This window comes from Rattus norvegicus, chromosome 3 (genome assembly GCF_021556685.1).
Source record: "Rattus norvegicus strain SHRSP/BbbUtx chromosome 3, alternate assembly SHRSP_T2T, whole genome shotgun sequence".
Taxonomy (NCBI): Eukaryota; Metazoa; Chordata; class Mammalia; order Rodentia; family Muridae; genus Rattus; species Rattus norvegicus.
Window position 1 is genome coordinate 7,794,307 of NC_141536.1, and position 25,062 is coordinate 7,819,368.

At 51.1% G+C, this 25,062-nt stretch overlaps 1 protein-coding gene and 1 long non-coding RNA gene across 5 annotated transcripts in view; one reads left to right on the forward strand and one right to left on the reverse strand.

Moving 5' to 3' along the window:
• Nacc2 (NACC family member 2) overlaps positions 1-25,062 on the reverse strand; it is a 66,440-nt gene that overhangs the window by 34,228 nt on the left and 7,150 nt on the right. Inside the window, exons 2-3 of one of the 4 annotated variants that reach the window (XM_087651282.1) lie at positions 2,098-2,199; positions 900-1,304 (exon numbers count right to left, since the gene is read on the reverse strand). The gene's annotated coding sequence lies outside the window, so the exon portion shown is untranslated. 4 annotated transcript variants of the gene reach the window in all.
• On the forward strand, positions 268-10,085 carry LOC147995390 (uncharacterized). The gene is made up of 3 exons (XR_015684199.1): positions 268-552; positions 5,506-5,829; positions 8,368-10,085. It is a non-coding gene; the product is annotated as an uncharacterized LOC147995390 (long non-coding RNA).

Consider the following 25,062-nt stretch of genomic DNA (forward strand, 5'->3'; position numbering starts at 1 on the left):
ACTGATTGGGGTGGGAGGTGTAGAGGCTGAGCCCAGGCAGGAGTAATCTCAGGGACTCCTCCTCTAGAGGGAAAAAGTTCCCTTAGCCCAAAAGCCCCTCACTGTGCAGCCTTCCCCGAGAAGGATGTCCCAGAGCAGGGAGGGCTTTTCAGTTTCAGGTCTGTTTTTCTTCTTTGCCCGCTGAGCAGCCTGCGGAGGGCACTCTGAGGAACTGCAGAGCAGCTGTCCCCTCTCATAGCCCTTACTCAGCTTCAAGCTTCCTCTGTCAGATGAGGAGGAACAAGGAAGGTGGACTAAGGGAGAACTCAGTGGGCTCCCTCCTCTGCTCTTTCCTTGGGGACAGACCTCTACTTGCCGGGTGGAAGGACTCTGGGTACACTCTGTACTTCCTGGCAGCTCCCGGCGGCGCCCTAAACCCGGACCCTGGTCCTGAGCACCCTCAGGGATGCAAAAGGAGTTGGTGCTTGTCGCAGAGCAGCCTCCCGCCTGTGCGCCCTCCCTCCGCCCCACTTCCAAAACCGGCCAATCCCAGCTGGCTTGGTCCCAGCCCAGGTAAGCAGAAGGGTCTTAGGACGAAGCCCGCCAGGGGGCAGGGGTAGAGGGCAGGCCGCCACTGTTTATCAGCACAGGACTCTGCCGGTGGCGGGGGGCGGAGGGGGGTGACCGGAGAAGGCGCAGGCCCTGGCCCAACTCTGCAGAGCCGCACAAAGGGCCGCTGTGTCCCGCGGGAGGAAAGTGCGGGCGGCCGCAGAGGCGCCGGGTGGCTGTAGAGGAGGGCGGAGCCACCCTGCGCCAGGAGTTGGGCAGGTGGGCGCAGCGCCGGGGTGTCCCGCAGTGCCCCCGCTACAGAGAAGTTGCTGGGCTGGCCGGCAGGCACAAGCCGGAGAGGAAAGACCTACCTTTAGCGGCTGTGGCCGGCGGCAGACACTGCCCACTCAGCCTGGCAGCAGGCTCCCGTACACCGGCCCGCCAGCTGCTCGGGGAATGCAGCAAGGAACCCTGAGGTGGGGAGGGCGTGAGGAGCCCTGCAGGAGGGGTGGGGGTGGCAGAGAGCTGGGCGCTGGGCTCGGCGGCCGCAGCTCAGCTGCACCCAGGCCGGCTCTCCCGGGCAGCGCGCAGCATCTCAATGAAGCAGCCGGATGCAGACGAACATCCAGGCAGCTCTCGGGAATGAATAGCCGCCTTTGATTTGGGAGCTGAAGTAAATGCCAGCTCCCAGCCCCAGCTTTAAAAACAGTGGCGCGTTGGTGCCAGAGGAATGCACGGCTCCGGGTGTTGGTGCAAGACAGACTTTTGATGACTCACTGCAATGCAAACAAAGATGGCAGAAATACTGTACTGTACGTGGAGAAATGCTTCGTGGTGCCACGGCAACTGAGACAGCTTGGAAATTTATAGTGCAGTTTTGCATATGAATTACCCAGTAAACTGCCTCCCTGCCATCCTGTACAGACCCAGTGTCAAAGCATTTAAACTATTCCAAACAGTCTGCAGAGCTGGCAGAGCATCGGAACTTTTAACTCTTCCTGGGTAGCAAGAGACTGGGCAGGAGGCAGGGCAGGGAATGGGGATGGGGTGCAAGCACAACCAGGAGATGGGGAGTGAGGAGCTGGAAGGAGAATGCCAAAGGGGTCCTAAAGAGGCACAGACTGGGAAGAGATTAGGACCCCGGAGCTCTCTCCCCCACTTTTCCCCAGGGCCTCAGAGCCAAGCACTCTGCTGGGCCACAGGCTCCCTAACAGTAGAACCCTACCTCACTCTCATCTCCTCATATCTGACTGGCTCTTTAAGAAAGGAGGAACTTTATGGCCCAGCAGACCCCTGTAAGATTAAGGGTGCCTGCTCCTTCAGCTCCCTGAAACACTTGCGAATAAAGACCAGCTAGCTGTGCAGCTTAGTAAGGTGTCTCCCATGATCTTTATGGGATCTTTTTCTGGGAGGGGCCAGTCATGTCCTGCTTGGGGAAAGAAAGGGTAGGTCTCCTTCGGGGCTTACAGCATTTGCTTAATTACAAGGGCTTTAGGGAGAGCTACTGGACAGCCTGCCTCAGTTTCTCTCACTGTCACTAACAGTGCTTCCAGAAAGAACATATCCTACCTGCAAGACAGGAAAGGGTCGAGGCTGGCAATGGTGGTATCAAGGTGACACAGGCTCAGAGAGAGTGGTAGTATTAATGGCCCTTCCTTCCCAGTGTACCCTCTAAGACACCAAGAGAACAACAAAAAAGAGCCATCTGGCACCTCCTTACTTACACACCCTGAGCTCCAGACAAGAAGCCCCTGAAGAGGGATGAAGGGAAGGGAGTCCTGGAGTGGAAGCTGCCAGCAAGCCCAGCCTGCAGCGCCCTCCAAGCCTTTGTCCTCTTTGCCTCTTTAAAGGAGGTGATGAGAACCCTCAGGGTGGCTGGCTGAGAGAGTTGCTCTGGGACCTGAAAACTACAAACTAGTGTTTGGTCCCGCTGAAGGGAGGGTCTCCACAAGGCCAGGAGACCCAGGGCTTGGCAGAATCACCTCTGGGCCATACCCTACCCAGAACAGTCCTCTACCTTCCCACCCCTTAGTGGCTGCTTCTTTCCAGAAATCTTACAGGTAGGCCTCACAAGCCCACCTTGGGCAAGACTAGGTGTGCTCAGGGCTGTATGTGCTGCTGCCTAACAGCTGAGCCTGGCTAGAGAGAGACACATGAAGAGGCCCCATTCCCTAATGGACAGCACCCACCACAGAGATGCTTTCTGCTCAGAGAGCCACAGCTTCTGCCACAGGCAACCCCAACCAAACAGGCTCTCCGGAAGCCTGGCCAGCGGACGGAAGCCAGCAAAGCTGTCCCAGCTCCAGAAGGGTCCTAATTCTCAGGGCTAAGCGGATCAGTAACCAGGTACAGAGTCAGAGGCTAGAGTAAAGCCATGGGACCAGCCCCTTCCAACAGAGGGGCCCTGGCTTGTGGACCAAGTTAAACTCTCAGAACTGTCAGCACCAGCCATTTCCTATGACCTATCTCCCCAGTCAGTCATGTAGTGGGGTCAGGGTGGACCCTGGGGAAGTTACAGAGCACAAATCAAGACAGAAACCCATAAAGCTTGCAGCTTGGCCCTGCTACCCTGTAGGCTGATGTCTCTGATTTGCTTTGACCTGAGCAGGTGAGGCATTTATGTGCATGCCTCAGGGGCTGGCGCCCAGGACCCGGGCCAGCCCAGGGCCTGCAGAGAAGGGGCCATTATACTCCCAGAAGGTGACGAGGCCTGACCAGGTCCCCAGGGACTGAGGACAACTGGCTCATTTGCTACCTTGTCCTCAGGCCACCTGTGCTGGCAAGGCTGATGCCTGCACCCGGCCTGCAAGAACCAGACCAGAGCTGGTTTTAGGTTGCTTTCTTAGAAGCCTTGGCTGGGGCAAAGACAAAGCTGAACTTTAGGAGAAAAGAATCAAACAGAGGCTTGGCTTACGCCCCATGACAGTAAGACTAGCCAGGGCCGACCCTGGGGCTACGGCTGGGGAACCAAGGAGCCTCGCATCTAAATGGGCCAAAGTGTGGCTGCCTGCTCCGTGGGAAGGGCAGAGCCTGACTCCAGCATCAAGGCCTCCTCATGACTGTCTGTACCAGCCCTATATAGTGGTGTCCTGTACCACTGCACCCTCCTGGCTCTTCTGTAACTCAATTCCCTTGTTTCCCCTCCTGGCCCAGCATGGCTTCTCTCCATATTGAGCTATGCTATATTTGTTTGCTTGTGGAAGTTTCTAGAGTCAAGTAGTAAACTGGTAGTCTCTGCCTTTGCTTAACCCCATCCATCTTCACAGTGTCTACACTAGGAAATTGTTTCTTCATAAAAATCTTCAGGGCGTACTCTACTTTGGGAAATCTATGACAACACCCCAAGGCCAAACACAAGCCTGCTGCCGTGCTCACCTTTCCTGTCCTTGTCCCACACAGGAGACTCCTGGGAATTCCCAGATGTCTCCAGGATAAGAGATGGCTGAGGTTTTTGTAGAAAATCCCTCAAGGGGGGCTAGGGTCCTACAGTCCCTTGAAAGCCAACGGGTAGATGTGGAAAGAAAACTGACGAGGGGCACTGGGGACCGAGGTGAAGGCCCTAGAACTATATCCAGACACACGTGCACACAGGGACCAGAGTTCAGTCCCCAAGCAGAAGGGAGAGCCTGCCAGAGTTAACTTCCCAGGAAAGATTCAAATGAGGGCACAGATTGCAGCCACATGGCCCTCCAAGGTGTACCTGGATCTTAGAGCCACACCCCTGGGAAGCAAAGGCACAAAACCACTCCAAGGATAACTCCAAGGACCTCCAAGCAGGATCACCAAAAGCAGAGGCCAACTTCCCCAGCATCTCCAAACCAGTCTCAGCTCCAGGGCCTGTATGTCCTGACTGGAATCTGACAGAAGCCGTTCCATCCCATCAAAGACTAGGAACTTGTTAGCCAGTGGAAAGGGTGGTGTTTGGTGTCTACATGGTGACCACCAGCAAGGAAAACAAGGAGAAATTAAATTATTTTGCAGGATTTAATTCTGTCAAATTAATAATGCTTAGACCTCAGCACACATGGGTAGGAAGAGGGCACTGCAACAGAGCCCTCCCCAGGAATTCTCACCCACCCCAGGGCAGGGAAGAAGCACAAGGAGGTCTGTGCAAGGCAGCAACCCCAGGAGGGACTGCAGATGGAAAATGCCAGAGCACACAGCATGTGGGGTTTCAGGATCATGGCCTGGCAGGAGCTCAGTGAAGAGCAAAGAAACCCCTTTCTACCACAGTGTAGGGTAGAAAGGGAGGCCTGCACCTTCTTTATTGAGTCCTTCCCAACAGCTGACCAGACATGTCATCACCAAGGAAGGGGGAGGGGCACCAGGGCCCTGGCTTAACCCGCCCAGCGTCCTGACTGCTAGCTTGGGTGCGCTCAGGACTCCAAGAGCTGGGTGAGGCACCAGGTTGGCCCTGAGATTTGCATTAAACTTTTAAAATACCATCAGGCAGAGCTAGGCTGCCTCAGGCCTTGCCGCTAATGGAATCTTTAGCATCTCACACAAGGACCCAAGCCAATGCTCCTTCCCACAGTGCTCACAGGAACTGCATGTGCTGCTTGGTTCTGCCCACTCGAACCCCTCTACATGGTACAGATGAGAAGACCAGGACCACAGACCTGGGAGCTGCAGGCCCAGGGATGCCTTAGTCAAGGACATCTGATAATCAAATCTGATAATCTAGCTTCCTAATTTTGACATCCAGAGCATAACCGAGTCCTTGGTCATCAAATGACAAGAACAAGAAGGGGAAGACTGGCCCTGTTCAACTGACTGGACCAGAGGTAGCACTGTGTAGGGTCCCCCAATATGATAGGTTTCCTTGGAGAAGCAGGGAGGGACCACATAAACCCGAGTAGATGATGCTCTTTCCTTCCAGACCACAGGCCTGGGCCAGCAGCAGCCACAAAATCCTGTTCTAACTGTATAACACAGTGCTTGCCTGTAAGCTGTTTTCTTTTTTTTTTTTTTCCCCAGGAGGAAAAGGGAGGCACACCAATTCAAAAAATTGACTTGTCAATCTTTGCCCCGTGGCTGCTCTTTGCTGGTCCTTTGAGAGACCAGCAAACCAATGCACGTGGGGTGTGTGTGTGTGTGTGTGTGACAGATGGACGGACAGACGGACATGACCTATGACCGCCCAGCATGAATCTTCTATGGACCACAACCACCACATCCAAGCATCACAAAGACAGATTTTGCTACTTCTCCTCATGGTGGTCTGTCAATCTTGCATCTAGTAACTTTGTGGATTGGTATGGCCCAGTAGAACCTTATGTCCACAGGGAACAGCTAATGCAGGTAACAATTCTGATATCTACAGTTTACCTGAGACATAAACACCCATCTATGTGTTCTAAGCCAGCGGTTCTCAACCTGGGAGGCCTTGACCCTTGTGGTGTCAGATCAGATACCCTGCATATCAGATAGTTACATTATAATTCATAATAGCAGAATCACAGTTATAAAGTAGCAACAAAGTAATTTTATGGTGGGGGGGAGGTGTCACCACAACATGAGGAACTGTGTTAAAGGAACTCCATTAGGAAGGTTGAGAGCTACTGGTCTAAGCACTAGGAATGTCCCTCCACAAACCCATCTCCCTCTCTGACCCCTGGCTCCCCAGCCCTGCAGACCCACTATTCAGAACTCTCCTGAGCTACAGATTGCTTCCAGAAGGTTTCCAAAGAATTAAGTAGTGTTTTGAGAAGAGCCAACAATCTTCCCTACTCGTATTTGTAATTTAAATAACGTAAGCTTGAAGAGTGTCTCCCTCGGGCATAGTTTAATAACTTAAAAAGCCAGTGCAGCTCCATGCGCACATGCACCTGCCCCTCAGCTTTCCCTAAGAAGCAGAAGCAGATCCCTGCTCCAGGCCCACCAGGGGGTACTCCACAGCCAACAGCAGGAGCAGCTGTCTCTGCTGACCCTTTTCACTTGTGGACTTGCCACAGGTCCCATAGCAGTCTGCGACCTTGACCCTCCCCACCAGGGCGCCAGGGGAGGGTCACCTGGATCCCAGGTGCTGTGAGGGAGCTGAGCATGGGCGAGCGGCATAGATGCATGCTGGGCTATGGGTCACCCAACTCAGTACAGACAGCCACTTCCCAGAACACCCCATTTTTAATATTCATAGATCTCCTCATCTGCATATCATGCCATAAATAGTCAGAGGCAAGGTAAGACACAAAGAGCCCCTGCATTTCTAATTATGCTTAAAAAGCTAATGTAAATCAGAGACACAGAGGAGCACTAAATCATCAGGGAGGACACAGCCTGGGAGCCCCCCATTTCCATGCCCTAGCAATGTAGCTGTTAGTGACAGGCCCAAAGGACCCAAGTATGACCTTGGGGAAGTCAGCCTCACCTGGGTGTGTCCCTTAAAATAGGACCAAGGCATCTTCCCACTTGCTCTCCTATCCCAATACAGTTCCTACCCACAACAGATGCCCAGCCCCCACTTCATTGAGGGTAGCAGCACTAGGCAGAAGAAAAGCTCTCAGAGGCCATATCTAGCTGGGGGGGTGGGGGGGGACACACACCCATCAGTACTACCTATAGTCTTATCTGGGAATGGATTTCTGGGGGGAATCAGATGTTCCCCTTCCTCTGGCCATTCCTGACTATAGAACCAGGGTCAATAAAGGGTCCCAGGGCTTTAACCCATCCCCACCTTGAATGACAGCACTGTCCCTTGAAGATTCCATTCCTGCAGAGGTGATGAGGCCCACCTCCCCTACCTTGAGGGAGAAGAGCATGGGGACCTACAGAATGGGGAAATTCTGGGCCAGAGGTGGAGGCAGAGCCCAGGGGCTGTGGGACAAGTTGGGAATCCACACTGCTGCATGTGGCACTAACCTGAGGGTGGCTTTAAACAGATCACAGAACTCTAAGGGAAGGGATACCGCTGAGACTCCGTCAAGGGTACCCCGAAGAGTCCTGGACCTAGACATCAGACAAAGGACAGCCCTCAGTGCTTAGCCATTCCCAGGCTCAGACTGAACCAGGGTCCTAGACAAGGGCCGGCTCCCTGTGCTGAGGACGGAGACATGCTCAGGACACTTCTGGCCACCAGGAAAGAGCAATACAAGGACCAGAAGTGCTGAGTGGGAAGCCAAGGGCTAAATGAGGGGCACTCCAAGTCTCCAGACACCAGTTCAGGCAGGCCTGTCTCACACAGGACATGCCAAGTCAGTGCCACAGAAGACCAGGGGCTGAGCAAGAGGCTGAGAAAACTGAGCAGAGAGCAGTATCTTGACCCAAGCACAGGGTTCAGGTACCCCGCCCTTACTTATTATAGCTCAGAGATACTAGTGCAGAAGAGTGCTGGGCTGTTAGACACTGGGCAGTAAACACCTCTGCCTTTCAGTGAAGTGTTAGGGGCCGGCAGTCCCAGCTACCAACCCAACCAGACAGAACTGGTTCTCAGCCGGCAGAATGGGCCTCTCTGTGCAGGGGGTCCAGGGTGGTGCATGGGTATCTACCCATGCTTGTGAGTCATGTGTGCATGTGTGCGCGTGTGTGTGAGTGTGCATGTGTGTGAGTGTATGTGTGCATGAGTGCGTGTGTGTGTGTCTGTGTGTGTATGTGTGTGTGAGTGTATGTGTGCGTGTGTATGTGCATGTGTGCGTGACTGTGTGTATGTGTGTGTGTGCGTGTGAATGTGCGTGTGAGTGTGTGTGTGCGTGAGTGCTTGTGTGCGTGTGTGTGCGTGTGCATGTGTGCGTGAGTGTGTCTGTGCATGTGTGAGTGTGTGTGTGTGTCACACGTCCCCAGCCCTCAGTCAAGACCAAGCTGACTTCCTACCCAGAGGTGGCATGCTGTACCTTTCCCCTCTAGGAGTGCCAACTTGGAGGACCTGCTGGAGGCACGGGCCCAAAAGACACAAGGGTTACCCCCATCGCTGTTGGTGAAATGACTGCCGCCCGCATCTGCCCTGGCAATCGGCCCAGAACTATTTTTAAGCCCATTTACTAGAAATCCCACAAATTAAAGGAAATATGGATAATGTGGCAGGAATCCTGGGGGGGGGGGGCAAATTAGGGACGCACAGAGCTGTGTTCACGTTCTACGCCATAGTTTAACCGAGAAACCCATTCGCCAAACTCCTGCACAGCACCCATTGAGTCCCGTAAGGAGGGCTGTGGACTTGCACTGGGCTCAAGGACTACAAAAACCGTCTGAGTGCCCAGGCTGCTGTACCGCAGGCCATAAAAGGTAATTGCTGATCTGAAAACCCGAAGTGCCCAGCTCCAGGAGTTCTCAGTCAGGGACTCCAACAGCAAACAGTGGCGGTCACTCTTTCCAGAAACTGAGGTATCTCTCACAGCTCCAAGACTCACCACCCGTCCATCCCCGCTAAGGAGGCCCAGGAGCCACCACAGTCACAGCCTACTTCAGAAAACAAAGCCATTTGGGAAGGCTGAGCATGATGGCCTCATCAGCTACTCCATGTGGGTCTCACAAGCCAGGGGGCCAAGCTGGTACCTCCAGACTCTACTGCCCAGCCTCAGTGGTGAGCGCCCAGGTTATCAGGACAAACATCTGCTGGGTTGTGAAAAGACTTGGGGGAGTGGTTCCTTAAGAGCCAGGCCCAAGCTAGGTGTGGTGGTGCACCCGGTATTGTGATCCCAGTGCTTGAGAGGCAAAGGCAGGTGGATCTTTGAGTTCAAGGCTAGTACAGGCTACATAGTGAATTCCAGGACAGCCAGGGCTGCATAGTGAGTTCCAGGACAGCTAGGGCTATGTCTCAAACAAAGAACAAAACAAGAACCAGGCCCAAGCCTGATAACCTCCAGAGACAGTCGCCAGGGGCCTTGTTCTGTCAACCACTGCTAGGTCCTTCCAGATCTAAGGCATGCAATGAGGCCAAGACTGAAAGGACAACCCAGGAGGTGAGGCTAGCCTGCCCTTCTCAAGCACTGGACCCACAGAAGGGTAAACTTTCTGGTTTGAGGTTAAGACTGAAGAACGGGAGGATGAACAGGTCTGGGCTGATGGGTGTTGACCTCAAGAGACCACTCCACACCTGCATCCTGGATCCAGGCAGACAGCATTGGTGATGATAAAATGGGTCGGCTGGACTTCAGACAAGCAAGAACAGAGAAGGAGCCTGAGCCGGGTAGGATTGTTCCCAGACGTTAACAGGCTGAGAACTATCAAATACTGGGGCTCACCAGGCAGAGCTGCATACACCTGTATCCCAGATTAGCAGGAGGGACAAGGAAGATTCAAAATAAACCTAGGCCACTTAATGAGACCCTGTCACAAACAAAAACCCCAGGGACAAGTGGTGAGGGAAGGGACCATCCAGGAATCAACCTGGTCCAGAGAGTCCTCTGGCCTAGGGCAGCTGTTTCCAGAATTCCTTCCTTGGAAAACCATAACCACCTATCACATCGCCACCCCATAAAGCCCCAAACCCCACTGCTAAACCTGCAGCTCTCTCAGACCCAACTTAAACAGCCCTCTCCCATCTCATTCCTCTGGCCCAGATTATAGCTTGCCTGCCTTTGTTAGTTTTCTCTTCGATAAAGCCATCCTCAAGCTTCCTTCTTAATCCATTTGTAAAGTCTTTTATTATCAAGACTAAGAACTTCAAAAAGGGACCAAGCATGGCGATGCACACCTCTAATTGTAGCCCTTGGGAGGCAGAGGCAGGTGTGTCAGAGTTCAAGGTCATCCACAGCTAATATGGGCTTTGCGAACATGCCTCAAAGCAAAACAGGCAAGACAGAGCCAGGCCCTATAGGCTCACAGATTGAACAATCACAGGCTGAACAAATGGTTTTTTAAACCTATGACCTCATGCCTGGGTGTGGGAGTGCACTCCTTTAACCCCAGCACTTAAGAAGCAAAGATAGGTGAGTCTGAGGTTGTCCTGGTCTACGTAGTGAGTTCTGGGACAGCCAGAGACCATCTACAGACAAGTGACAACACACACTCCTACTCTACTCTAAGCTACAGTAGTTCTGACTCTGGTACTGATAAAAAAACAAAACAAAACAAAACAAAACAAAAACACCACCACCACCAACAAGTGTAGATCACTGGGGTAGAAATGTCTTAAAATGAATTCACATGTGCATAGCCAACTGATTTAATAAAGATGCCAAGGCCTTCCCTTCCACAGGATAAGCACGTGTGAGAGGCAGACCCTGACCTCAAACCACAGAGAAACATGAATTCAAAGGCAGCAAGGAGTTAAATAAGGGCTGGGCGGTGGCTCAGTGGTTACCACCTGCACCAGTGTGAGGACCTACGTAAGCCAGAGGAGCCTTGCTACAGTGTCATGTACCAGTGACCTGGCACTGGGAGGAAGGGACACAGGTGGATTCCAGGGGCTCTCTGGCCAGCCAGTCTAGCCAAAACAGAGCCCTAGGTTCAGTGAGAGACATTGTTTCAAAAAATATTATGGGCAGTGATTGACTGTGGAAGAAGCATACACATAGCTGTGTACACACACATGCACACACATAGCTGTGCACACACACACATGCACACATTTCTCACCCACCCCACCCCCAAGCGCACAGTAGGGGGAAATCTATTAAGGAACACCTGCTAATCATATTTCTGATGTGACTTATACCCAGAATGTTAACAAAAAATGTGCAAAGCATCTAAAAATACTTTCCACCAAGAATAGGCACAAATGTCCAATATGCACATAAGACACTCAGTATCATTAGCCAGCAGGAACACCGGAGTCAAACCACGGTGAGGGGCAGATGCAGCTAGGGCTGGATCAGGACTTGGCTTTAACATGTAACCCAGCCCCTGGCTTCCATCCCCAGCACCCAAAACAAAAGCGAGCACCAGAGACAGAAAGAGAAAGAAGTGAGAAAAAAAAGGAGAGAGAGAGAGAAAGAGACAGACAGACAGACAGACAGACAGACAGACAGACTAGAAAGCAGACGATAACCAATAGTGGGACATGAAATGCAGACTCCTCTAAAGGTCAAACAGTATTTCTGCATGACCTAGAAATTCCACTTCTAGGCGTGTAGGCAAGAGGAATGAAAACACATTATCTACACAAAAGTTTGCAAAGCACAGATTACTAGAAGCACTGGTTACAATAGGCAAGGGGTGAAAATAACCCAAGCATCAGGCAAGGAAGGATAAATAAATTTGGAAAATCACATGGTAGAATGCTATTTGCAATAAAGGGGAAGGAGTGTGATAGCCATGTCGCAGGAGGGAAAAGCCTTTCCCTCAAGGCCACGCCGTCTGTACAAAATGTCTAGGACAGGTGATTGGTAGATAAGGGAGATTAGAGGTTGCCCAGGGCTGGGGCTGGACAGGGCCTGCTAAAGTTGTGGCTGTTTGTTTTTTTTTGTTTGTTTGTTTTGTTTTGTTTAGTTTTAGTTTTTCAAGGCAAGGTTTCTTCTGGGTAGCATCCCTGGCTGTCCCAGAACTTGCTTTTGCAGACCTTGAACTCAGAGATCTGCCAGTTTCTGCCTTCCAGGTGCTAGGATTAAAGGCTGTGCCACTAAGCCTAGCCTACTTTTGTTTGTTTGTTGAGTGATGAAAATGCTCTCATGAACCAGGTCTGAATCATTGCGACCACATGGGTAAACCGCAGTACATAAATAAAGATGTCTCAAATGGAAAACACATGGAGCCTGGTGGTGCAGGCCTGTGATCCCAGTACCTGGAGGCAGAGGCAGGCAGTTCTGAGTTTGAGACTGGCCTGGTTTACACAGCAAGTTCTAGGCCAGCCAGGCAGGGCTACATACTTAAGCTCCATGTATGTTGGGAGTTGAGCAGGGTGGAATAAAGAAAATAAAAAAGGTACTGAGAGGTTGAGGCATGAAGACCACAAGTTCAAGGCAAGCCTAGGTTACTTTGTGAGTTCAAGGCCAATTTGGGCTACAGAGCATGATCCTAGTACGGCTAAGTGGGTAAAGGTGTCTGCCATGAAGCCTGATGACCTCCAACCCAAATGGTAGGAGAAACCAATTCCCACAGTCTGTCCTCTAATCTCCACAAAAGCACTGTGGCTTGTGAACCTTCACCCCCCACAAACAAACACACAAATACATAAATGCAGTTAATTCACTTTTTAAATGTATGAACCAGTTCTATGTCCTGCATAAGAAAGCCTCAAGCCAGGCAGTGGTGACACATGACTTTAATGCCAGGTCTTGGAGGCAGAGACAGGAGGATCTCTGTCAGTTCAAGGCCAGCCTGGTCTATAGAGGGAGCGCCAGGACAGCTAAGGCTAGACAGAAAACTCCATCATGAAAAACAAAACAAAACTAACAAACCAAAAAAGAAAGAAATCCTCAAACATGGCATTAAAGGGACGGCTTGGCAGTTAAGAGCGTGCACTGCTCTTGTAGAGGACCTGCGTCAGGTTCCCAGAAGCACACGGAGCTGCCTGTAACTTCTGATGCCTCTGGCTCCAGGAGCATCCTCACCAACAGGCATATACCTACCCCACTGACAATTACATAGATATCATTTTAAGAATTGAAATCATCAAATATAACAATATAGGCAGGCAGGCTGGAGAGATGGCTCAGTGGTTAAGAGCACTGACTGCTCTTCTAAAGGTTCTGAGATCAATTCCCAGCAACCACTTGGTGGCTCGCAACCATCTGTAATGGGATCTGGATACCCCTGTCTAGTGTGTCTGTGTAGTGAAGTATACTCATATAAGTAAAATAAATCTAATAACAATAATAAAAATATAATAATAATAACAATAATAATAATGATAATATACTATCGGCAGGCTAAAGTGAAACAGAAAAAGATAAGTCATGTGAACATAATCAGAAGAAGGCAGGGTTACTTCGTAATTAAAATGCATAAAGCAAATGAGAGACACTGTAGGACAGAAGTCTGCCTGCGAGGACCACTCAGCTCCACGCTGTGGACAGCTGACAGCAGTACTTCTAAGCATGAAACAGAAAGTGGCAGAGCCAAAGGCTCATGGGAGTCCTTCCAACCCTCTAATGACTGGCATAACAACCAAACAGAAAACCAGCAACAGGAGAACTAAACTCCACCAAGTATCCAGACCACTTGCAGACCACCCCACCCAGCAGCAGCTTCAAGACTTCACTGTCCCAGAGACTTCGGAGCACTACACAGGATAGAGAGCAGTTCAACCAAACAACAACAACAACAACAAAAACAACAAACAAACAAAAATGAGGAACTTAAGACTTGAAATTAAGCCTCACATACCATGGGATCAATCCTGCCATGGTGACCTACCCCTGGAATTCTGGCACTTGAGAGGTGGAAGCAAGAAGGTCAGGAGCTCAAGATCAGAACTGCACATCAGCAAGTTGGAGACCAGCTGTGCCATATTAAACTCTGCCTCCAATAATTGAACACTGACACACACGAACACACACACACACACACACACACACACACACACACACACACACACACAAATAAGCAATATGACAAGCATGGTGGCTCAGACTTACAAGCCCAACACTCAGAAGGCTGAAGCAGAAGGACATCATCAGGAGTTTGATGCCAACCTGGGAGATACAATGAGTCAGTTCTAGTTCAGTCAGAGTAAGGTCATATCTTGAACGAATGAATGAATGGAAGAAAGAAAGAAACATAAATGATAGGTAGACAGACAGACAGAAAGACACCCTGAGACCCAGCACAGGAGGAGGAGAAGAGAGGGAAAGAGGAATTATAATAATAATCTCTGACCACCAGCACAAAGGAATAAAGTTGAAACTCAACAAAGGAAGCAACAAAGTATCAGCACTCGAAACTGAACAGCACATTTCTGAATACACAAGACAAGTAAGTGCAAACGATATTTTTAAAAGGAAATATACAAATTAACTATGAGTCTGAAAAAGAAAGCAGAGGCCTTTACTATAGACCAATACCAGAGCCTGCCGTGAAGGGAACACGTGGACCACCCACCTTGACGGCCGGCCACCAGTGAACCAGCTCTTCAGCAAACACCTACTCTACTATGCGTGATCCACACGCAGTGAAAGAGCATGCTCAAACAAACTTCTTAAAAATACTCAAATTTTAATCTGGAAATTTCAAAATTTCAAAAGGAAATCTCAAAATTCAAAGAGCCCTCCTGGGGCTTCAGTAGCAGACAGTTCTGCACACAATCCCTCGAGGAATGGAGGGATTTTCCAGTCTGCTATTTTCTTTTTCTCTGTACAGTGGATGTACCCAGGGACTCGGTCACTCCAGGTGCCCAGAGAGTTACATACCAGTCCCCAGCTCATTTCCTAAAGCGTCTCAGGGTTCCATTGCTGTGGAGAACACCATGACCACTGCAACTCTTATAAAGAGAAACATTAATTTGGGGGTGGCTTATGGTTCAGAGGTTCATGAAATCCATTGTCATCAGAGTGGGAAGCATGGCATTGTGCAGGCAGACCTGGTACTACAGGAGCCAAGAGGTCTACAGAAGGCAGCCAAGAGGAAGGTCTAAACCAGCCAGACTTGAGCATATATATGAGGCCTCAAAGCCCTGCCTCCACAGTGATGCACTTCCTCTAACAAGACCCACCTCCTCCAAGTTGGCCCCCTAATAGTGCCACTTCCGTGGGCCAAGCATATTCAAAGCACCACACAGGGTAAATCGAGTTCAGTCCTGGAACCCATGTGAAGGCGGAAGCTGAGAACCGACTATACAAAGTTGTCCTTGGACTCCCACATCCTGTGCACTACCCCCAAACACATACACACAATGATACATATTTTTAAATAAAGCCAAAATATTTAAACAATGAAAAGTAGGGTTCCATATCTCTTCTGAATATAGACATCAATTAACAAATGTAAATCAGTAACATTTACACTCGAACAAACCACACACCCTCTCTTTCTCATACACATACACATTTTTTTTATTCTTTTTTTTCTTGAGACAGGGTCTTACCATGTAACCGTAATTGACCAGAGCTGTCTGCCTCTTGAGTGCTGGGATTAGACATTGCCACGACACCTGGTCTCATACTTTTTTATTCTAATAATGGAGTTGAACCCAGAGTCTCACCCTGGCTTCCATCCTGAGCACCACGAAAAAAAGCAGTGGTGGGAGGCAGGCGCCAGGCATCCCCTAGGCACTCAGCCCGGAGCCCAGAAGCAGCCCCACCTTGTAGCATGTCCTGTGCCCAGCCCTGTCACCCTACATTCCTGAGACTCCAGATTTCCAAAATCCATGTTCTCTAAACCCAGGGCCTACGAAGGGGACAGCACATGTGGGCTCTGTCCCATTCAGGTGACTAAAGGCCAAAGCCTCTCAACGATTCAGAAACGATCAAGAGAGGTGCAGCAGCCCACTCTCCCAAGGCACATCTGAGGCGGGATCATGCTTCTACGCCCTGGACTGCCCTTGACTACAGTGAACTGAAGCTGCCAGCGTGCAAACACCTGAGACTCGTGGGAAGGCGGGGAGATGGGAACTTAGTTATTTTTTAATTGCTATATTAAGACACCGTGACCAAAGCGACTTATAAAACTGTTTAATGTAGGGGTAGACGTTCCAGGGGGTGACTCCCTCACTGCCATGGAAGGAAGCAGAGGACCAGGCAACACATGTGGCACTACAGAAGCACCTGAGAGCTGATGCGCTCTACAGAGGAGGCAGGGAGGGGCAGCTGGGAATGTCGAGGGATCTTTGAAACCTCACAGCCCACCTGTAGTGACTCTAGTGACCCCCGCAACTTTAACTTTTTCAAGGCCTACTTTTTTTTTTAATTATTAACTTATTTTATTTATATGAGTACACTGTAGCTGTCTTCAGACACACCAGAAGAGGGCATTGGATTCCATTCCAGATGGTTGTGAGCCACCATGTGGTTGCTGGGATTTGAACTCAGGACCTCTGGAAGAGCAGTCAGTGCTCTTAACCACTGAGCCATCTCTCCAGCCCCTAATGATGGTTCTTAAATGTTTTAACCTCCCTTCTAGCCTACCACCTACCAAAGGTAGTGGGAAAGAAAGGACATTGGGGGGTGGAGGGGGGGTGGAGAAATGTGAAATGTAAGGCGGATCAATAGATGCATGTTCTTAGTGAAGAACTTTCCTCGTGTGTCCTTTCGCATGCTTGCTTTCGCAGAACATTCTTCCACTGTGTCTGCTTCAGCTAAACATTCCTTTGTGCCCCGGCAGAACACCACCCAACCGACTTTCCAAAGACTTTACACATAAGGACACAACTCCTAAGTCTTTGCAAACAGCCTTTACCAACTGAGGACCAAACATTCGAATACGTGAGCCTAGGGGCCATTCTCATTCAAACTGCCACACTGGGTCTGGCCCTAGTGGGGCAGACATACAAGGTTGAGCAGGCCAGGCTGAGCCAAGCGGCCCTCAGGAGACTATGGTAGGTCTCAGAAATCACCTCATAGCCTCAGCTGGAATCACATGTATACGTCTCTCACCTCATCTAGGGAACATTACAAGCAGCCAGGAAGCCATGGGGAGGCTCAGGCACCTGTCCCCTAGGAGCTAACATCCACGTCACTGTCACTAGTGCAATGCAGCCGCCGCACCTCTTAGATTCTCTAACGGTTCCCACGGGAGCGCTGAAGGTAAATATGTTAATTTGACTTCAATCATGGCTTTAAAAAAAACCCATGCTATATTAGCTTAGGGCTCAGATCCTAAGAACCGCTTAGACATGTGTGTGCACTGCACGTCCTCAGTAACTGGAGGCTTATGCCCCCATTTCAGGCACCAGGAGGCAGGATGCTCCCCCAGAGCAAGCAACAGCACCTCTTGGGTGGGTGTGGAGACCAGTGAGAAGCAGGGTGTTTACCCAAAGTGCCACAGTACGGCCGGGTCCGGTGGGATTCTTACTTGGTCTGTCTGGCACACAACCACCCCCTCCCTCCCCGCTGGCCAGAGCAGTGGGTGCCATCCTGGATTCCAAGCTAGGGACATTTTCTCTAAGCACAAGGCATCAACCACTGAATCTGCTGTGCCAACTCTGGGAGCCATCCAGGCCAAAGTTCCTGGAAGTCCTCTGCAGGCAACAGTCAGACGCCTAGCTCTCAACTAGATAACAGGGACATTGTGACAGTACAGTCTAAAAGCAGGACTCCTGGCCAGCCTCTCCTTTCTTCCAGCCGAGGGGATCATATGTTCCAGGAGAAAGGACATGGAGGTGCAGATCCCCTCAAAAGGAATGGCAAAGCTCTCCGGGTGGGAAGGTGGGGCCGGAACTGAGGGCACCTGGAGCTAAAGACCCTCTATCTCCTTCCATGGATCTCAGGAGCCCCAATCCCAGCTCATGTTGGATGTCAATGTGTTCACCGAGGCCTGGAGCTGGCTACACCTGAAAACAGGAGGCTGTGAGGCCTCCCTCGGTGGTCTATCCCTCGGTGGTCTATTCTGTGTCTAGGGACAGGAAGTTTCCAAAATCCCAGGAAGTCTCAAAAAAGCAGCAAAATCCCAAAATTCACACTGTGCGTTGAGCAGTCAGACCCATGTGCCCTCATTCCTGTGGGAATGGCCTGCAAGCCACTCACTGCAGTCGCTGTGGAAAGAGGAGCCCCGGATGACAATGGCTGCAAACAAGTGCTCCCTGCTACCAAGCTAGGGAGGCCCTCTGAGTCTGAACTGCTAAAGGCTGCCAAGACCTGCAGTGCCCACCGGGCACAGAGATGCATACCCCTCAGGAATGACTACTGTACTCTACAGAGACCCAAAAAGTAGAGTATGACCACCCCCCTTCCCCTTCCCAGAGCAGCCTCTCTTACACACACTCCTCTCTGAGCCTGGACCCCTTGCTGCTCCACCTGGGGTGCCCCCCCAAAGGCATCCAGAATTCAGTCTAGGTTCTCTGAACCACGAGATGGGGTGTGCACTGCCAAGCAGAGTAGGAAGTTTGGCTGCATCCCATAGCATCAATCTTTCCAGCCGTGCAGACAGCACAATGTAGCCCACAGGGGTTCTTCACCAATTTGCGAGTGTTACTGTGTAGACCAGGTAGGAGCCTGAGTAACAAAAGAGGCATCACAGAAGGGGCAGAAGGAGAAATGGAACCACCTTAGAGCTGGCCTGGCAAAACCATGTATGTGTAGGAGGTACATGTCCAGGACAGTTGTCCCCTCCTGTCCCAGATATCCCAAGTGCACTGGAAGCTTTGTCATAATCACCTGGGCCTGTGACTAAGGAGGCAAACAGCCCTAGAGAAAAATAACAGGGTGTTCCCGTCTCCCAGAATCAAAGAAGACATAGGAAACGATCCCTGGAGGAGGAATCCCTGGCCAAATGGGATCCTTGAGGCCAGTTTGGAACTCTCCATCCCTCAGGCTGCTGGAAACCCAAGCAGCCACCTGGGCCTCTAGGGCAGGGAGACAGTGGTGTGGGACTGCTTGCCTGAGCTTGGCTGGCAGAGGTAATGAACTTATTCTCTCCCCTCCCCAAGTAGAGCTAAGGCAAACCCAGGGACAGGCCACTGCCTAGGGGCTCAGGACACTCCGTACCAGTTGGCCTCAGTCAGGATCACAGGGAGGGGCACCTGAAGCCTTAGGGAAGCTCTGGACCCACAGAAGGTGAAGGCTGCCTACTCCTCAAGTCAGGACACAGACCCTGCCCTGCCTTAGCTGGTGTGGGGACAGGCCTTGCGTAGGTCCCTTTGCCCTGTTGCAGAGTGGAGGGCCTTGAACCCCCAAGCCTAGCTCTGCCTATCTGTTTGGTTTCCTTGAGTCAGAAGCTTAGCCCCTGAAGGCTCAGGTTTACCTGTGTCCTCCCTGAAGAGGAGGGGCTAGTGTGATTATGCCCTGGGCAGACCAACTAGCGTGCCTAGGAGGTCTGTGGCCCATAGCACTGGGGCAGCTGAGTCCTACCAAACAACGCCTTCCTACTAGCACCTCTCCACAAATCCCTCCTGTGGCCCCCTTGGGGGACTCAGCTTGCATGGATCCTGAAGCAGCAAGGCCACCATCCAACCACGTCACTGCACAGTCAGCACAACTCCTGGGTTCACTTTCTTCTCCTCTCAGGAAAAATCAGACACTGTCTTTTGTAGGCAACCAAACTGGCTTTTTTACTCATTTCCCATCTCACACAGTTTACCTCAAACCACAGTTACCCACTAGCCTTCTCAGGCCCGTCTAATTATAGAGCTCAGGGGAACACACAGGTTGTCTCAGAACTGTTCCGCCAGTGTAGACCTGTGCTGAGGACACGGTCTATTCGGTTTTCTCCTAGTAGGACTGAGAAGTTTGAAAAGAGCCCTCCTGACACTGTGCTGGTCCTCAATTCCAGAAACATCACTACCTCTGCTCTGAAGGTCAATGTGTCCTCCCCTCAGCCCCTCAGGTCCCAGGGAGGAAAATCGGCTGGAGAGGGCAGGGGCTGCTGGCAACTGTTCTTTGAGGGTCAGGACTGGGTTTCTGTTGTTGATTATTTGGGTGTTTAAAGGCACAACCTCAGGGCTGGAGAGATGGCTCAGTGGTTAAGAGGTTTCAGAGGTCCTGAGTTCAATTCCCGGGAACCACATGGTGGCTCACATCCATCTGTAATGGGATCTGATGCCCTCTTCTGGCTTGCAGGTTTCGTGCAGCACTCATATACATCACTCATATATATAAAGGCACGACCTCACTCTGTAGCCCCAGCTGACCTGGAACTCACTCTGGAACCCAGGTTGGCCTGGAAATCTTGGCAAACTTCCTGCCTTAGCCTCTCAGGTGCTAGGATTCTAGGATGAGCTGCCATACCGGTAGCATTTCACTTGTTTTGTGTTTTTTGAGATAAAGACTCACTATATTATCCTGGCTGGTTTTAAACTCCTAGACCCAAACAATGCCCTGTCCCAGGCTCAAGCAGCTGGTACCACAGGTGCATGCCACCTCACCATTTGGTAAAGAAGTAAGGGCCACCTGGGCATGGTGCACATGTCTTTAATCCCAGCATTTGGGAACCAGAAAGAAGTGGACCTCTGAGTTTAAGGCTGGCACCGAGAAAGACTAGATGGGGGGGAAGGGGGACAAAGTGAGAGGGAACGAGAGAAAGAATTAATTAATTCAGGGTACCCTCATCAGTCTGTCCACAACTGGGGAAGCTACTTGGCAGTCAGCAGAACTGGCACTGGGGTATGAAGGAAGGGCTCAGAGAGAAAAGGAAACAACAGGTAACTATCACATAATCCCAGAAGCTCAGAAACCAGGGCCTCTGTGGATGTAAGGAACCAAACCAAGATGAGACCAGCATACCAGGCAGTGTTGGTGCTCTCCTCTAATCCCAGCATTCCAGAGGCAGAGGCAGACAGACCAGCCTGCTCTACTGAGTGAGTTCCAGGTCAGCCAGGGGTACACAGGAAAACCCTGCCGAGAGAGAGAGAGAGAGAGAGAGAGAGAGAGAGAGAGAGAGAGAGAGAGAGAGAGACAGACAGAGAGAGAGAGAGAGACAGAGACAGAGACAGAGACAGAGACAGAGACAGAGACAGAGACAGAATGAGAACGGGTAGATCCTAACTCACAGGGCAGTGACCCTGGAGAAGGTGCTCGAGTTGTAACTTCAAATATGGATTTCCTGTGGTTGGAGAAATGGTGTAGCAGTTAAGAACTATTTTTGAAAAGGACCGAATGGCAGCTCACAATTGTCTCAAACTCCAACTCCAGGGGCTCTGCTGCCTTCTTCTGTCATCAAGGGGCACTGTACTCATGTAGTATACATGCATATGCAGTCACATACCATAAAAAAAAAAAACAAAAAACAACTAAACCACAGCACTCAGGAGGCAGAGGCAGGAGTCTCTGTGAGTTCAAGACCAGCCTGGGCTACAAAGAGTTCTAGGACAGCCAGGGCTACACAGAGAAATCCTGTCACAAACAAACAAACAAAAAAACCAGAAAAATAAACAGGTTGGCTATAGGAGGGGGGTCACAAAGCAACCTGAGGTTCAAATCCACTTGTCCATCTACTTCCCTTGTGAGTTGGGGCGACATCAGCCCCCCATCCAGGAGCTGTGAAGGGCAGGTACGGTACCATACTCTACATCCCAGCATCCAGGCCTGTGGACCCAAATGAACCTCTAGTCTTCCTAATTGTCCAGTCTCAGGTATTCTACTCCAACAACAGGATGCAGACAGAGACACAGGCCGAGAGACAATAGAAGCCCAAACTGTGAACCTGAGCCCAAGCCAGGGGCTGCTGGTACTCCTGCAGGCTGGCCAGGGCAAGAGAAACTCCCCACGGCCTGTACAAGACGAGTGCCACTTAGCAGGACCTCAAGTAAACATTCTGCCCTTCAGAAAGGTTTATGTTTCCAGCTCCTAATCCTTCCCAATGGCGGTCCCATTCACAAGGCTGTCCTGACCACACTGTCTGCTGCAGCTCTGAAGGGACCCTGCTAGTATCAAACAAGAAGACCCAAGCACCTCAGGGTCAGGAGAGAGACAGCTTCCGATCATGAGGTATGGGGATGCCAGGCTTGGACACATCACCACCTCTTCCCCACAGTTCCACAATCTAAAGAACAGGAGACGGACAGCAGCAGGGCCAGCCTGGCACCAGCTCTGAGCTTCTCTATGTGGGCACATCAGGCACCCGTAGGCTCCAAGGATCCCCAAGAACATGCTGCTCGCATCCAGGATGAGACCTGCCTCTGGCCTCTCGGGAGAACTCTGAGTTCAAGGCCAGACTGTTCTAAACATGGAGTTCCAAGCTTGACAGGGCTACATAGTGGGACTGTGTCTCAAAAAGCAGGAAGGGGTTAGGGGGAACCTGCCTCTCTAGAAACAGTTGTCGGCCATAACATGCCTCTAGCATCCCTAGATTCCATAACTCTACAGCTTCCTGCTTCTACCAAAGACACACACACTCAGGATCCCATGCCTGACACTTCTCCACTGTAGCCACACAGTCCTCAACCAAGGCCAGCCTGAGAGACTCTGGCAACGAGCCAAGTGTGGCAACTCATGCCTATAATCCCAGGACACAAGAGGCTGAAGCAGGAGGATTGCCATATGTTAAGGCCAGTCTGAGCTACACTGCTAGTTTTAGGACATGGGGTACCAGTGAGAGACTGTCCCAAAACCAGAAAGAGAACCCTCAAACAACAGACAGACAAGCTCTCCAAGTGATGAGGTGTACGCCATAGAGCACGCCATGGAGCACGCCGCCAACTCCAGCTGTAGAGGGGACACCAGAGGACACAGTGGTGCATGTGTGATGACAAGTATGAATCAGGGAAGCCACAGGGCAGACCCAACTGGGGATGTCCTTCCACCTGGCCTGGCCTCTGGGTCAAGACCACAAGAACTGAGAAGAGACAGTGGACCATCCCAGGTCAGCAGGGGCAAGGATGGAGGGTCACCATCGTATCAGTGGAGGCCAGTAGGGACAGTGCTTATTAACTGCATTCCTAGCAGCAGCACGTTCACCAGGCACACCGAGCGCTCCAGACGTCACACACAGCAAGGTATACCTCAGCACATGCCAGCGCGTGCCACAAGGCAGATGAGCTTGGAAGATGTTAGAGAAGCCGGCCACCTACAGAAGGAAAGTCCTCATCAGAGCAGACGATCCCACAGCTGACCTCAAGGGATGGGTCAGGACTCTACCCCGGGGGACCAGGCTTGCAGTATACACCTGTAATCCTAGGACTGGAGAGGTTGGGGGAGGAGGATCAGGACTCGGAGGCCAGCCTGATCTACACAGTGGGGGCTGTTCTCAAGAAAACAAACAAGCAAACAGAACCCCCAATACTCCAATACAAACAGGGCTAGTGAGATAGCTTGGTGGGGTAAAGCAGTTTGCCACAAGCCTGACTACCTACATTTGATGCTTAAAAGCCACATGGTAGAGATGTGGGGGAGGTGGGGGGAATTCTCTTCTACAATTTGCCCTTTGACCTCCACACTGTGCATACATGAGAACACACACAGACACACACACACAGACACACAGACACACACACACACACACACACACACGGTAGGGGAGAAAGGGGGTTAATGTTAAAAAAATTAAACCAAACAACACTGGAATCCGAATTCTAGTTACCACCCAGCCAGCCACTGATACTATTGCAGTGTAGCCAATAAACTGTTCTTTGAAAAAAGATAAATAAATAAAATAATAAATCCCACAGATTCACTAAAAACATAAAGTTACCTTCTGGCCACACAAGTAGCCAGAAGTGGCCTCTGCACCAGATGTCTCGCTATGAAGGATGTCCCCAAGTAAGAGCTGCTGAGCATGCCAGGGGGTCACAGCCTGCACTGGCACTGGTAGGTAGCAGGTGGCTCTTGTTTGAACAAGATACACTAAAGTATGCAGGGTAACTTACTCCTAAGAGGCCTGGGAAGAGTTCTTTAAACAGCACACGCAGTCTCTAAGTTTCATTATTGCTAATCTTTCCCTCAAGGATCTGAACTACAATGTCACCTGTCAATACCAGGTAGCCAGTGGATCAGTGAAGGTGGTGGTCAGCGGGGCAAGGATAGAGGGTAGACAGAATCACTTCAGAGTGCTCAGAAGGGCAGGGCTACCCTTCCACAACCCTTGGCCTCAGGCTGGAGGAGATCATGTCACCCCATCGGAGCCCAAAGAATGGATCATAGACTTTTGGTCTATGGGTTATAGGTTCTGTCACCCCTCAGAAGCACACAGAAGATACCCAAGGTCTTCCCAGCAAGAAAGGTAATGGTTGGCCTTCCTAGAGGCCCCTGCCGGTAGGGACAGAGGTGTCTCCAAACCCTGAGGTGTCCCATACAATGTTTGGGGGGGGGGTGGAGCGGGGATTCTCAAGGACATCATGACATAACTTCCTATGCCATGAACAACCTCCCGAGTGGTCTAGAGCCAAACCTCAGGGCAGCTTCCCGTGACGCCGGGGTCCATGGGCTCTATCCTCCACACACTTGGTCACCTGGGAGCTTGCTGTGTGACAGGAGAGAAACCAAGGCTATCATTTTGCACAAGTTAACCCCACTGACACTGACATCAGAGACATCAGACTGACGAGGCCACTGCTGGTCCAGACAGTGCCTGGCCTGACGCTCAGTCCCAGGTACAAATGGGGCTGAGGTGAGCTCACCTGCAGTTAGAGAGAAGAGGCGGGACAAGGAGACAGAGCACTGGTGCAGGCAGGGTCAAGGGTGCCTAGGCCTGTGGAGCAATACTTCCCTGCAATACGGTGTGGTTAGAACCCCAAGGATATCTCATTCTTTCAGCCTCCCCGACAGCTTCGGCTGGAATGCACCCCACACTGTTCCTGTGTCAGCCATGTCACCCCTGGGCTTCACTGTGACCCACGCGCTTCAGTTTCCAGGCCACTTCATGTGACACAGACTCACTGCTAAACTGGGTTACAATAATTAACACAGTGTCTGTCTCTCCTATCCCACAGCTTATATAAGCCTTGGCCCCATTTCCCGCCTTCGGTCCCCTCTGCTCTGTTCTTTCAAAGAGCTCTAGCTGGACTGCCACTCACATAGCCTCCGCTAGGTTTTGAGAAGCAGCAGATACTGCCTAAGCCCACCCTGCTGGCACGTACGGCAGGAGCCACTAGCACTAAGGTTTTCTGTCCTGGACCAGAACCTCCAACAGGACCTT